This window comes from Amblyomma americanum, chromosome 3 (assembly GCF_052857255.1).
Source record: "Amblyomma americanum isolate KBUSLIRL-KWMA chromosome 3, ASM5285725v1, whole genome shotgun sequence".
NCBI classification, from domain to species: domain Eukaryota; kingdom Metazoa; phylum Arthropoda; class Arachnida; order Ixodida; family Ixodidae; genus Amblyomma; species Amblyomma americanum.
This window is the reverse complement of record NC_135499.1, coordinates 69,098,798-69,110,804: the sequence shown is the minus strand read 5'-3', so window position 1 is coordinate 69,110,804 and position 12,007 is coordinate 69,098,798. Positions and strand designations below refer to the sequence as shown.

The 12,007-nt window shown below is 47.3% G+C and overlaps 1 long non-coding RNA gene and 1 pseudogene across 1 annotated transcript in view; both read right to left on the bottom strand.

Annotated features, from left to right (window-relative positions):
• LOC144123035 (uncharacterized) overlaps positions 1 to 12,007 on the bottom strand; it is a 132,754-nt gene that overhangs the window by 89,086 nt on the left and 31,661 nt on the right. The window lies entirely within an intron of this gene.
• On the bottom strand, positions 2,382 to 2,502 carry LOC144126388 (U2 spliceosomal RNA; annotated as a pseudogene).

Below are 12,007 nucleotides of genomic sequence, written 5' to 3'. Positions count from 1 at the left end.
TGGCAAACTACCTGAGGCAAGACTGGGACTAAGCGGTACAAGAAGCCAGACTGCTCGCCTAGCAGCAACTCCCGCCAAACAGCTTTTCCATATTCGAAGACGCGGCCCTGTCATGTACATCCCGACAGACCGCGCTGGCCGCCGGTAGCGTGGCCGCGCCTCACCAGCGCACCTGCCAGAAACACCCGCGCGCTCGTCATAGAAAAAGGGATTCATAAAGAACATCATAACAGCCGGCACGCCACGAAGCTTGTGCGCCACTTCACGAACTACGCAATTCAAGGCACCAGCCGGCATGGTCAGCGTAAACTGTTTGAAATGCAGAGCAGTAACGCAAAAAAAAGTTTCTCACCTTGCCTTCATCACAAACTGCGGTAGTACCGCGTGGGAGACCAAGACAGACGCAAACAAACAAGCTGCGCGCTAACAAAGACGCCGCACGCTCACAGGCGCAGCCGCGCAAACGACCGACTCCCGGTTTCGTTCTGCCTCGTCTGCCCATCTGCTCCGGCACCGGTCGCCCGCGCTGCGCGCGCGCATAACGTTGGTGGCGTCACAAAAGAGAGGTTATATCAGGGGCCCTATTCTCGATATTCACATTCGCCTGTAGGCGCCATGTTGCCTCTCTGATTGGCTCTCAGAAGTGTCAGTCAGCGACAAGGCGGGGCAAGGTGGCTGTCAGTCATGTTGCAGACTCACTTTCGCGCCTGGCGTTAAAAATTGACCTGGCGTTAAAAAACATTTTCAGCAGCGCTTTTCTTGGTGCCCGGCTGGTAAATAATGTTATTGTGAAGGACAAAAGAAGGTACAGGTGGTACGTATGAGAACACATGCGCTCGACTTGCCAATTTTGAAAAAATAGATGCATACTGAGAACGGCCATTTCCTGAAATCTGATGGGCTGGAACAATGTAACGTGTAACACGTGATCGCACGCATTTTGGAGTGATGTCAAAGTGACGTTTGATCATTTTTGCAATGTGCCGCCATTGCTAAATACGGCTGCAATTCACCGCCATAATTTCGCCCGGCCAAAGGTACCCAAATTATGCCAATGAGCGCAAGGCGTCTGCCACTGTGGTCGTCACGTGTCATTTTGACCGGTAGAAGGCGCAAGTGCAGGGCGTATCGCCACACTTCGGGGATGCGTACGAGCGCTTCCATCAGTGTTGTGTGGTGGATGTGTAGTCTGGCTAATAGGCGCCGTCCCGAACGCGCAATACACCAAATCAAGGGGTACAGGGTGATATGGGATGAGCGTCTTTCTAGACCAAATCAAGGGGTACAGGGTGATATGGGATGGGCGTCGTTCGAGAGCAGAGAAGCTAGCAGTAAGATAGCATTTGAGGAGCGATTGAGGAAAATGGGGGAAAAGCAGTGGGCTACGAAAGTTTTCAGATACCTATATATAAGGAATGTGAAATGAAATGGAGAAAGGGAAATAGAAAATTGACAAGCAAACATCTGGACAGCTGTAGGGGGAAAATCAGCAATTATCAGTTAAGACAAAGGTTAAAGAAACAGAGAGAGCTTACGAAATCGGCACTGGGAACATACAGGATCTTTAGCAGGAAATTGCCGAAGAAAATATCTATGATAATTGTACGGGAAGCTCTTTGTTTGAGGCCAGGACGAGAGTTTTGCGGACTAAGACGTACAGAGTCAGGTACCACGAGATAGACACGTTGTGCGTTGCGTGCGGAGAGGAGGAGGAAACGGCTGAATACTTGATACTTTTCTGAAAGGGCATCACCCTAGAGTGGAAAGCACCGGGGCTGATTTATCCAAGGCATTGGGGTTTAAGGACAGTGAAGGGGAAGGAGATTTGAAGCGGGTAGAAGTAACCAAGCGAAGGTTATCTGATTGGTGGCGAAAATCAAGACAAGAGTACAGTTTCACAAGTCATGGCTCGGTGGCTTGAATCACCGCCCGATTTAAAGGGTTCAGCCTTATCCATCCATCCATCCATCCATCCATCCATCCATCCATCCATCCATCCATCCATCCATGAAGGTCTTGTGTATTGATTGGTCAAGTGTGCCTCTTGGAGTTCATTGACTGTTTACCATCCCCAGGCCCATGAGACGCTGGTTAGACGTGTTCACCAGGGGATCGAAGGCACGTTTGTACATTTTTCTGAGAATCACCTCGAGGGTGTTCTCGTCAAACTTGCGCAGGTGAAGGTAAGGAGTCGAGTAGAGGACAACTGATCACGAATGCATGCGCCATCCGCAGTGCGTCTGTCTGTTGTTGCCAGGAAGAAAGAAAAGGAAAGTGCACACGCCTGCTCACTGGCTCAAGCCGAGCCATAATCGCTACCACGTGCAGATAGTAGGAGTGTTGAAAGATGGGATAGAAAGACAGGATAGTAAAGACGCGCTAAAGACAAGGCCGATCCCGGAGGTAGTGCAATACCGGGCGAACCAGTGGCGGAAGTGAAGGAACCTTCAAACTCTCCGCCACATTTCCAAAAATAAGTCCAATTGGACCCGTAACAGATATTCTACGGGGTGTCTGCATCGTAACCCTCCGCTTTTGTTGGAAACCCGGCGGACCATCCGGCCCACCTGGTCCCCCACATTGGGCAGTTTGTCTAGTGCTATATCAACTCATCGATGTTTGTGATGAAGAGATCAAGTACTCTAATCAAATCGTGTTCGGGTATCGGTCCGCTGGCTAGAGATAATTCCGTTTTGGTGGTGCGCCTAGGGAACAAAGAATGTGCACAAATTCGGATTTTGACGGGGAGCATTGAATGCCGCAGTGGCGGGAGTAAGCGTCCATTGAAATGCAGCGCATCAAGGCGCGCGTGGATAAATGCCGCGTGACCAGGCGCGTTCAGCCGTTTTTGCTGTATTCATTTCGGTTTTTTAGCTACTGGTTTCGCAATTACTGTGAGCCACTTCCGGTTTAAGATTGCGCTGAGTAGCTCATGTGTGCTTTCCCACGACTGTCAATTTTTTTTGCTACCGTGCATAAAAGAGCCCTTTTTGGAACTCTGGAGCCTCACTGTTTTCTCCTCCGATCGAGCCGACGGTCACAAAGGTGCCATGTGTACTCTATAACGCGAGGCCTTGAGTGCGTGTATATGGTCGCAACCTTTTGACTCCTCGTGGCCTCACATGAGGTCACGGTTCCGATTTTCAGGCCGAAAACGCTCGTGTCCTAAGAAACAAATACCCGTTGTAGAACCCCGAGTTGCTGAATCCCAACCATCCTCAATCGTTGAAATATGGTACCGGACTACCGGCGGTGCTTTTTAGCTGCAGTGCAAAGAGATATGTGGACAAAAGAGCGCTTTTGCCAACCGGGCTACGCTGCCTGGCATCAGGTTTTCACAAAAGACAGAAGTTTATGGCCATATATCGCCTGCTTCAATGACTATGTGCAGGACCAAACGTAGGCAGCTGATGGTAGGTTGCCATCGCTTGGAGTTAGCCTTCCCGATGCTGCCTGCGTTGTAGGCACCTACGGAATCATTGAGCGTTCAATGTCCATGCATTTTGTGCACACGACAAGCACCGCTCCCTTGCGCACTGCCAAAATAAGGACCTCAGTTTTTTGTCCATACAGTAAACTGCACAGTTTGGAAAATGTGCCGTTTACAACGACAATGGGTACACATAACCCTCCAATTTGCTGAGTAGCCAGCGCAGGAATGTCACGCAGAAAGTAAAAAGCGGCTGTGGCTCAACTACGGGGCAGAAACGTGGAGGCTAACGAAAAGAGTTCAGCTTAGGTTAAGGACAACGCAGCGAGCCATGGAAAGAAAAATGATAGGTGTAACGTTAAGAGATCGGAAGCGGGCAGAGTGGGTGAGGGAACAAACACGGGTTAATGACATCCTAGTCGAAATCAAGAGAAAGAAATGGGCTTGGGCAGGGCATGTAATGCGAAGGCAAGATAACCGCTGGTCCTTAAGGTTAACGGAGTGGGTTCCAAGAGAAAGTAAGCGTAGCAGGGGGCGGCAGAAGGTTAGGTGGGCGGATGAGATTAAGAAGTTTGCAGGCAAAGGGTGGATGCAGCTGGCAAAGGACAAGGTTAATTGGAGAGACATGGGAGAGGCCTTTGCCCTGCAGTGGGTGTAGTAAGGCTGATGATGATGATGATGACCCAGCGAAAGCTCTGTTAAGCATTGTTCGACGCGGTTTACCTTTGGTTCACCTTTTTAAATGCGAACGCATTACTAGGTTATGTAGGCAGCTGACGTGTCCACAAAAAGCGGAAGAAAAATGTGGAAGCAAAATCTGGAAGCAAGACGTGAAAGGAAGATGATCGCACGATATCACGTTATCAGATAGTTGATAGTGTATGGTAGTCATGATTGAATGCATATGACAATTATTAAATAAATACGTGTACAGTGTCAGATCATTGTCATGGTCACGGGAGTCATTGCCATGAGTCCGAAATCATGACCAGAATCATAATATGGTCATGACTGGAATCATTGTCTGAGGAAGGAATTGAGTTGTGGTCACCAAAGTCATGATCATAAGTTATGGACACAAAATTGTTCCAATATAGCTGAATCAGTCACAAAAAATGCTGAGTCATTGGTCACAAAGTGAGTACCAAAAATGTGCTGAGTCATGGGTCATAAATGGCTCACGAAAAGTGCTAAGCCATGGGTAAAATGGGTTGCAAAAACTGCCGAGTCATGGGTAGGGATGTAAAATTTCTAGAAATTTTTTAATGCCGGAAAAAAACAATGAAAAAGACAGTTTTCTTCGGATATATTGGAAACATTGAAAAATACTAGAAACAGGCATAGAACAGTACGCCAACTGTATTTTGAAAACGGATGAATTTTCCGCGTGTTTTCTTGTCGTTAACTCCTATATTGCAACACTCTTCTTGATTTGCAACGTCTTAACTCCACATCTGATGGTTTTAGTCCGTTTAGTATTGCTAACCTGGCAACTGTGTTTGCAAATGGCGCCGTCTAGCAACGTTAACGCGCGCTAATGCTGGTTTTGTTAGAGCGGTCCGGCGACAGCGAAGTGAGTGATTTGTGAGGTGCCCTCAATTCTTCTGGACTGCCGTGTCGGCGTGCGGCATTGGTCTTGGATTCCTTGCCATCGCAACCATGATGAGACCTCGTTCGAACATTTGAGCGAACTTTTGACGTATTGAACAGCAGTGTGCAGGTCTGCTGGGCCAAGTACGTGTTTCCGAATGCAACGCGTTTGAGGAGCCACATTGCAAACTGCTGGAAATGTCCACCGGACATTACATCCTTTGCACAATCGGTACAAGATGAAGCTTCGGAAACTACATCAGGGGCAGTATTACGGAACTGTTACAAATCTGTGAAAAGTTGTTGACAGTGACGTAAAAATGACGAAACGATGAGACGTCACTACTTGACGCAAAGAGGAATCAGCCATTAGAGCAGGGGGCGGCCCGAGAGAATTTATGTGCATTGTGAGGGACCGTGTGCTAAATTTTTGTACAAAATAAAATACGCAGCGATACAAATAGCTAATATTTTGTTTCGCCAAAACGTGTTTTAAGTTGGAAAACACTAAGCAAAAAAACCGTTCCAAGTGGTGCTATTAAAATTGCTGGTGGGTAACTTTTGCTCCCGCGGGAATGCGCTGACGGCGGAAAAACATCAAGCCGCTTTGCACGAAAACCGCTGTTCCACGCCTTCTTACAGCTTTTTACGCGGCGTGCGAAATCATGCTACTGTGCGGTTGACCTGAGTGCGCAGAAAAACATGAACAAAGGCAGCGAAGGCTTTGGGTCTGCCGAGCAAACTTACAAGGAGCGCATGACTCGGAATAGAAAAAGACAACTGCGTGAGGTGTGTGTGTGTGTCACATATATTAAGGAGCCTAAATCAAACTTTAAAGGAAAGAGGTGTGAAGAAGACGACGTGGATTAACCGAAGAATAAAGAAGATGAAGAAGAAGCATTCGGTGAGGTGGAGAGAGATGATTGGTGGAGAAGCATTTGGTGATGTGGAGAGAGATAATTGGTGGAGAAGAGAACAAGACGACGACAAGGCTTACGTGAACTAACACTGAGGCTATAAAAGGGCGAGGGAGAGCGAGGAACGGGGGGAACAGCAGAGAAGCGGAGCCTCCAGCGGGTCAGGGACACATCGGCTCGAAAAGAGCGACGCCGGCTACTGCTCCGGTGAGCTCGCGTTCTACGACTTCGCATCGTGGACTACCTGCCGTGCCTGAGCCCGTTCCGGGGAGTCAACGGAGGACGCTACCACGTGCTATGTATGGCCAGGGGTGTCTCCAGCGCTGTTGCCACCCATCCGGGTGGTGCCCCCAACGCCAACAACACCGGCATCACCTACACGGGCGCCTGGACGGGGAGCTTGTACTACGCAGCCAGCGACGCCAGCCCAAGCACGTCCAACGCCGCCAGAGACGCCAGCACACGCACGTCGAACGCCGCCTCGATGCCGGCTACTGGATCCATACAACGCTGCAGCCGCATGGAACCAACCGTGAGCACGAACGCCGACCGCTAATAGTAGAACGCTAGTAGTAGACGCTGGTAGCAGTGTGCCCGGGTCGTGTGTATTTATATTGTTTGTGTTTTGGGTTAGTTTTGTTAGTTTTGTGTTCTAGTTTGCGTCACGTCGAATGTATTAAATGTGCGTTTGTGTTGGTACACCTGTCACCTAGTCTATTCTTTCGGTCCGAGTGTTCTCCGGGGAGATCCGTGGCAGTGTGTTGGTCGGCGCTTACAATCGATGACAAAAGTGTGAAAGGGTGGAGTGTTGCACGCACTATGTAATATGCGGTTGTCTGTGTCTTTTCCCTTAGGAATTAGAACAGAACCATGAAGTGTGATTTGTGGGGAAAAATAAAGTTGTATGCTCGCATAAGCGTTTTTTGTTGATATGTATACATAGTAGCGGCACAGAGATGGCTCAATAACGAAGCCGACCGCGCGAACGAACAAGGAAAATAAACACAGTTAGTGGGACAGCACAAACTGCACTTCTCATAATTGCTTGTTTCCGGACCGATACCCAAATGCTCGCATTAAAGCGGCAACCGCGGCAATAACTTGTTAGAATACAGCGCATGCATACGCTCCCTCAGATGAACCGACTGCCTTGACCCCAAGCTGTGTATTCCCCACTATAGCCTGTTTACAGAAAGAACTTGGCGCTATTCCCTGCAGATGTATTTGATATCGCCGAGAGAATAGGCGGGAAATCTAGTCTGCGATGGCGCCGAAAGGACCCTGCATGTCCGTTGTTGCCAGGGATCTCCCCGTAGAACACTCAGACCGAAAGAATAAACTAGGCGACAGGTATACCCACAAAAACGCACATTTAATACACCCTACGTGACACAGTAGAACACAAAACTAACAAAACTAACACAAAACACAAACACTATAAATACACACGACCCGGGCACACTGATACCAGCGTCTACTACTAGCGTTCTACTATTAGCGGTCGGCGTTCGTGCTCACGGTTGGTTCGATGCGGCTGCGGCGTTGTATGGATCCAGTAGGCGGCGTCGAGGCGGCGTTCGGCGTGCTCGAGCTGGCGTCGCTGGCGGAGTCTGGCGTTGCTGGCGGCGTGCTGGCTGCGTCATACAAGCTCCAGGTCCAAGCGCCCGTGGAGGTTATGTCGGTGTTGTTGGCGTTGGGGGCACCACTCGGATGGGTGGCAACAGCGCTGGATACAGCCCTGGCCGTAGCAGGTGGTAGCGTCCTCTGTTGACTCCCTGGAACGGGCTCAGGCACGGCAGGGGACCACGATGCGAAGTCGTAGAACGCGAGCTCACCGGAGGAGTAGCAGGCGTCGCTCTCTTCCAGCCGATGTGTACCTGACCCGCCGGAGCCTCCGCTTCTCTGCTGTTCCCCCCGTTCCTCACTCTCCCTCGACCTTTTATAGCCTCGGTGTTAGTCCACGTAAGCCTTGTCGTCGTCGCCTTCTCTTCTCCACCAATCATCTCTCTCCACCTCACCGAATGCTTCTTCCTCTTATTTATTCTTCGGTTGATCCACGTAGTCTTCTTCAGACCTCTTTCCTTTAAATTTTAATTTAGGCTGCTTAATATATGTGACAAGGACCCCATGTCTCAAGAGTTTTTCCATGAAAAACTGCTCCCGTCATACTCATCTTCAAGCCATCCAGCCGACCGACTATCATTTGTGGCGATTCTGGACCCAGCACACAACACACCGCAGAGGTCCAGCACACACCAAACGCACACCACTAACACAGCACACCAAATGCGTTTCCAGAACACTAAAACACCACTGCCGCTGTCCGCACAGAGTCCTTAATAAACATGTTCGTGTCGACAACACACTCCCTTGTATAATCACATTTTTTTGTGGTGCTGTGCAGTGGTACGTGCTGACGGAATTCTAGCAGCAGGTACCATTGTCGTATGTGCACTGTCAAAAAGAAAAGTTCGCCGCTGTTGTAGCTATGTCCAAAATGAACAGCAACTGCCACTCTGTGACAACGAACCCAAATTGAAACAAACATAACTGCTTGGATTTGAGCTGTAATGGTTATGAAAAAAAAGCCAGCTACCAATACGCCATCATATATGTTTTAATGTTCAGTAGTGCTGTCCACACATACCGTTAACATAAGTGACATTCAACAGCGGGAGTGGGTGGGAGTGGGTAGTTAGTGCCAAAAAGGAATGGAGGCTTTGGTACTGGTGGAACTGCAGTGCCGGTAATTGCTGCGTTTGATGGGACTAAAATTGCAGTCATGTTCCATCCGAACTGAATGCTAGACATTTAGTGCATATATATATATATATATATATATATATATATATATATATATATATATATATATATATATATATATATATATATATATATATATATATACTCTTTAAAGCGTTGAGTTCCACTTGGAGGCCAACTATCATTCACCGTTGGAGATGTGAAGCAACAAGTATGGTCCAAAGTTGTTCATTGCCAACAGAAATCACATAAAAAAGGCAAAGGAGTTTCACGTCAGTGTATTCGAACATTGGCAACTGACGAATAAGCGCGGTCTTCGAAAGTCGGGGCTCCTCTCGGTGGTCTCCGGGGCACATTGCTTTTGCAAAACAGTGTCAGGAGAACCAATGGGCAAGAAAAATTGGCTGCCTCTGCACTGCTCATGCAGAAGTGTAGTGCCTGCATTGCAGAGATAATAATAATTGGTTTTTTGGGGAAAGGAAATGGCGCAGTATCTGTCTCATATATCTTTGGACACCTGAACCGCAACTTTGAAATAATAAAGCAAGTGTGGCAGAAGAGAAGCACTGACATTGACAAGATGCAGCTTTGAAAACCACTTCAATACCTCAGCTGGCGTAAATAATATGCACACCCCGTCAGATCGTCAGGCCACAACTTTCACTTGTGCAATCAATGTTCCCTGAATGCTTCTTGTAGTGAAGCATTCAAGTAAGATTCTCTCCAATCAGAAGAAACCTAGCATTTCAAGGCCCTTTGGACTTTAATAGCATCGTGATATCTCCATTGTGCAGCTAAAATGAAACTCTTTGACCCTGAAGAGTTCATAGACGCTGTACACAAAACTGCTGCATTCAGTCACAGAAACCACCCACAATAGGTGTGCTATAATAGAGCATCACAGTGTATTGCAGTGATGCTGTCTGGTTTTTGATAGCTGGCATAACAAACCACATATTTTTCCTCTACAGATGCATCGCATGCGTGAAGATGACCACGAACTTTTCCGAAAGTTTTTCCGGATGACTCCAGTGCTGTTTGATGAAGTGCTGAGATTTGTTTTGCCAGACCTCACACGGAAGCATGTTGTGAGAGAGCCCCTGGAGCCAGGCGAGCGACTGGCAATAGCATTGAGATTTGTAAAGCTTGAGTTATACATTCCGAGAAGCATTTCGGGACATAGTTGTGTGATAGCTTGGCGAAATGGATCATCATCATCAGCCTTACTACACCCACTGCAGGGCAAAGGCCTCTCCCATGTCTTTCCAATTAACCCTATCCTTTGCCAGCAGCATTCACCCTTTGCCTGCAAACTTCTTAATCTCATCCGCCCACCTAACCTTCTGCCGCCCCCTGCTACGCTTACTTTCTCTTGGAATCCACTCCGTTACCCTTAAGGACCAGCGGTTACCTTCCCTTCGCATTACATGCCCTGCAAATTTCTTTCTCTCGATTTCGACTAGGATGTCATTAACCCGTGTTTGTTCCCTCACCCACTCTGCCCGTTTCCGATCTCTTAACGTTACACCTATCATTTTTCTTTCCATGGCTCGCTGCGTTGTCCTTAACTTAAGCTGAACTCTTTTCGTTAGCCTCCACGTTTCTGCCCCGTATGTGAGTACCGGTAAGATTATGCTGTTGTACACTTTCCTCTTGAAAAAATTGGTGAACTGCCAGTCATGATCTGCGAGAATTTGCCATATGCGCTCCACCCCATTCTTATCCTTCTAGTTATCTCCCTCTCATGATCCGGATCAGCTGTCACTACCTGCCCTAAGTAGACGTATTCCGTCACAATTTCTAGGCTCTCGGTGCCAATTGTGAACTGTTGTTCCTTCGCTAGGCTGTTGAACATTACCTTGGTTTTCTGCATGTTAATTTTTAGACCCATCGATCTGCTCTGCCAGTCTAACTAATTGATCATGATTTGCAGTTACCCTCCTGAGTGACTCAGCAAGGCAATGTCATCAGCAAATCGCAGATTATTTAGGTATTCTCCATTTATTCTTATTCCCAACTGTTCCCAATTCCGACCACGAAATACCTCCTGTAAACATGCGGTGAACAGCATTGGCGAGATCGTGTCTCCTTGCCTGACGCCCTTCCTTATTGGAATTTTATTTCTGACTTTATGGAGGACTATAGTAGCTGTGCAGTTGCTATATTTATCTTCCAGTATTTTGACATAAGGCTCTTCTACACCCTGATTACACAATGCCTGTATGACTGCTGAGGTTTCCACTGAGTCGAATGCTTTCCCGTAATCAATGAAAGCTATATATAGAGGTTGGTTATATTCTGCGCATTTCTCTATCACCTGATTGATGGTGTGAATATGATCTATTGTGGAATATCTTTTACGAAAGCCTGCCTGATCATTTGGTTGATTAAAGTCTAACGTCGCCCTGACTCTATTAGCGATTACATTAATAATACTTTGTAGGCAACCGATAGCAAGCTGATCGGCCTGTAATTTTTCAAGTCCTTGGCGTCTCCCTTCTTATGAATTAAGATAATGTTTGCATTCTTCCAAGCTTCTGGTACAGTAGAGGTCATAAGGCATTGCGTATACAGGGTGGCTAGTTTTTCTAGCACGATGTCCCCTCCATCCTTCAACAGATCTGCTGTTATCTGATCCTCCCCAGCTGTTTTTCCTCTTTTCATTGCTTCTAAGGCTTTCTTTACTTTATCTTTCGTCACTGGCGGGATGACGCATTGCTGTGCACTGCTGTCTTTCTCATTAACGCTCTGATTACATTGGCTACCGTACAGGTCTGTGTAGAACTCTTCGGCTACGTTAACTATCTTATCCATATTACTAATGACATTGCCCTGCTTGTCTCTTGATGCATACATCTGGCTTTTACCTATGCCTAGTTTCCTCTTCACTGTTTTTAGGCTACCCCCGTTCTTTATAGCATGCTCTATTCTCGAAATGGATATGCTACCCTTTAAGCCTTGCAATGGTCCCCTCAAAAAAGAAAAAAATGAAAGGGCGAGAGAGACCGGAGCAGCTGTTGCTTACAGAGCTGAAACCAATTAAGGCAAACGAAACAGTGCTAAATGCTCCAAAATATGTTCTGAAAAATGCGAAGAAAAAAAATGAAGTCATTTAAAAGCAATAAGTTTTAACTGGGGAAACCAGAACAAAATCAAAATGGTTAAGACGACCAAAAGAGTATGGAACCCTTAGCAATGCAGGTAAACGGCACAGGAAGGCAGGGATGTAGCACCCGAGGACTTAAAAAGAAAGCAAGGAAATGCCGCCAAGGACAGTCCAAATATGACGAAAGTGAACTGAAAAGGA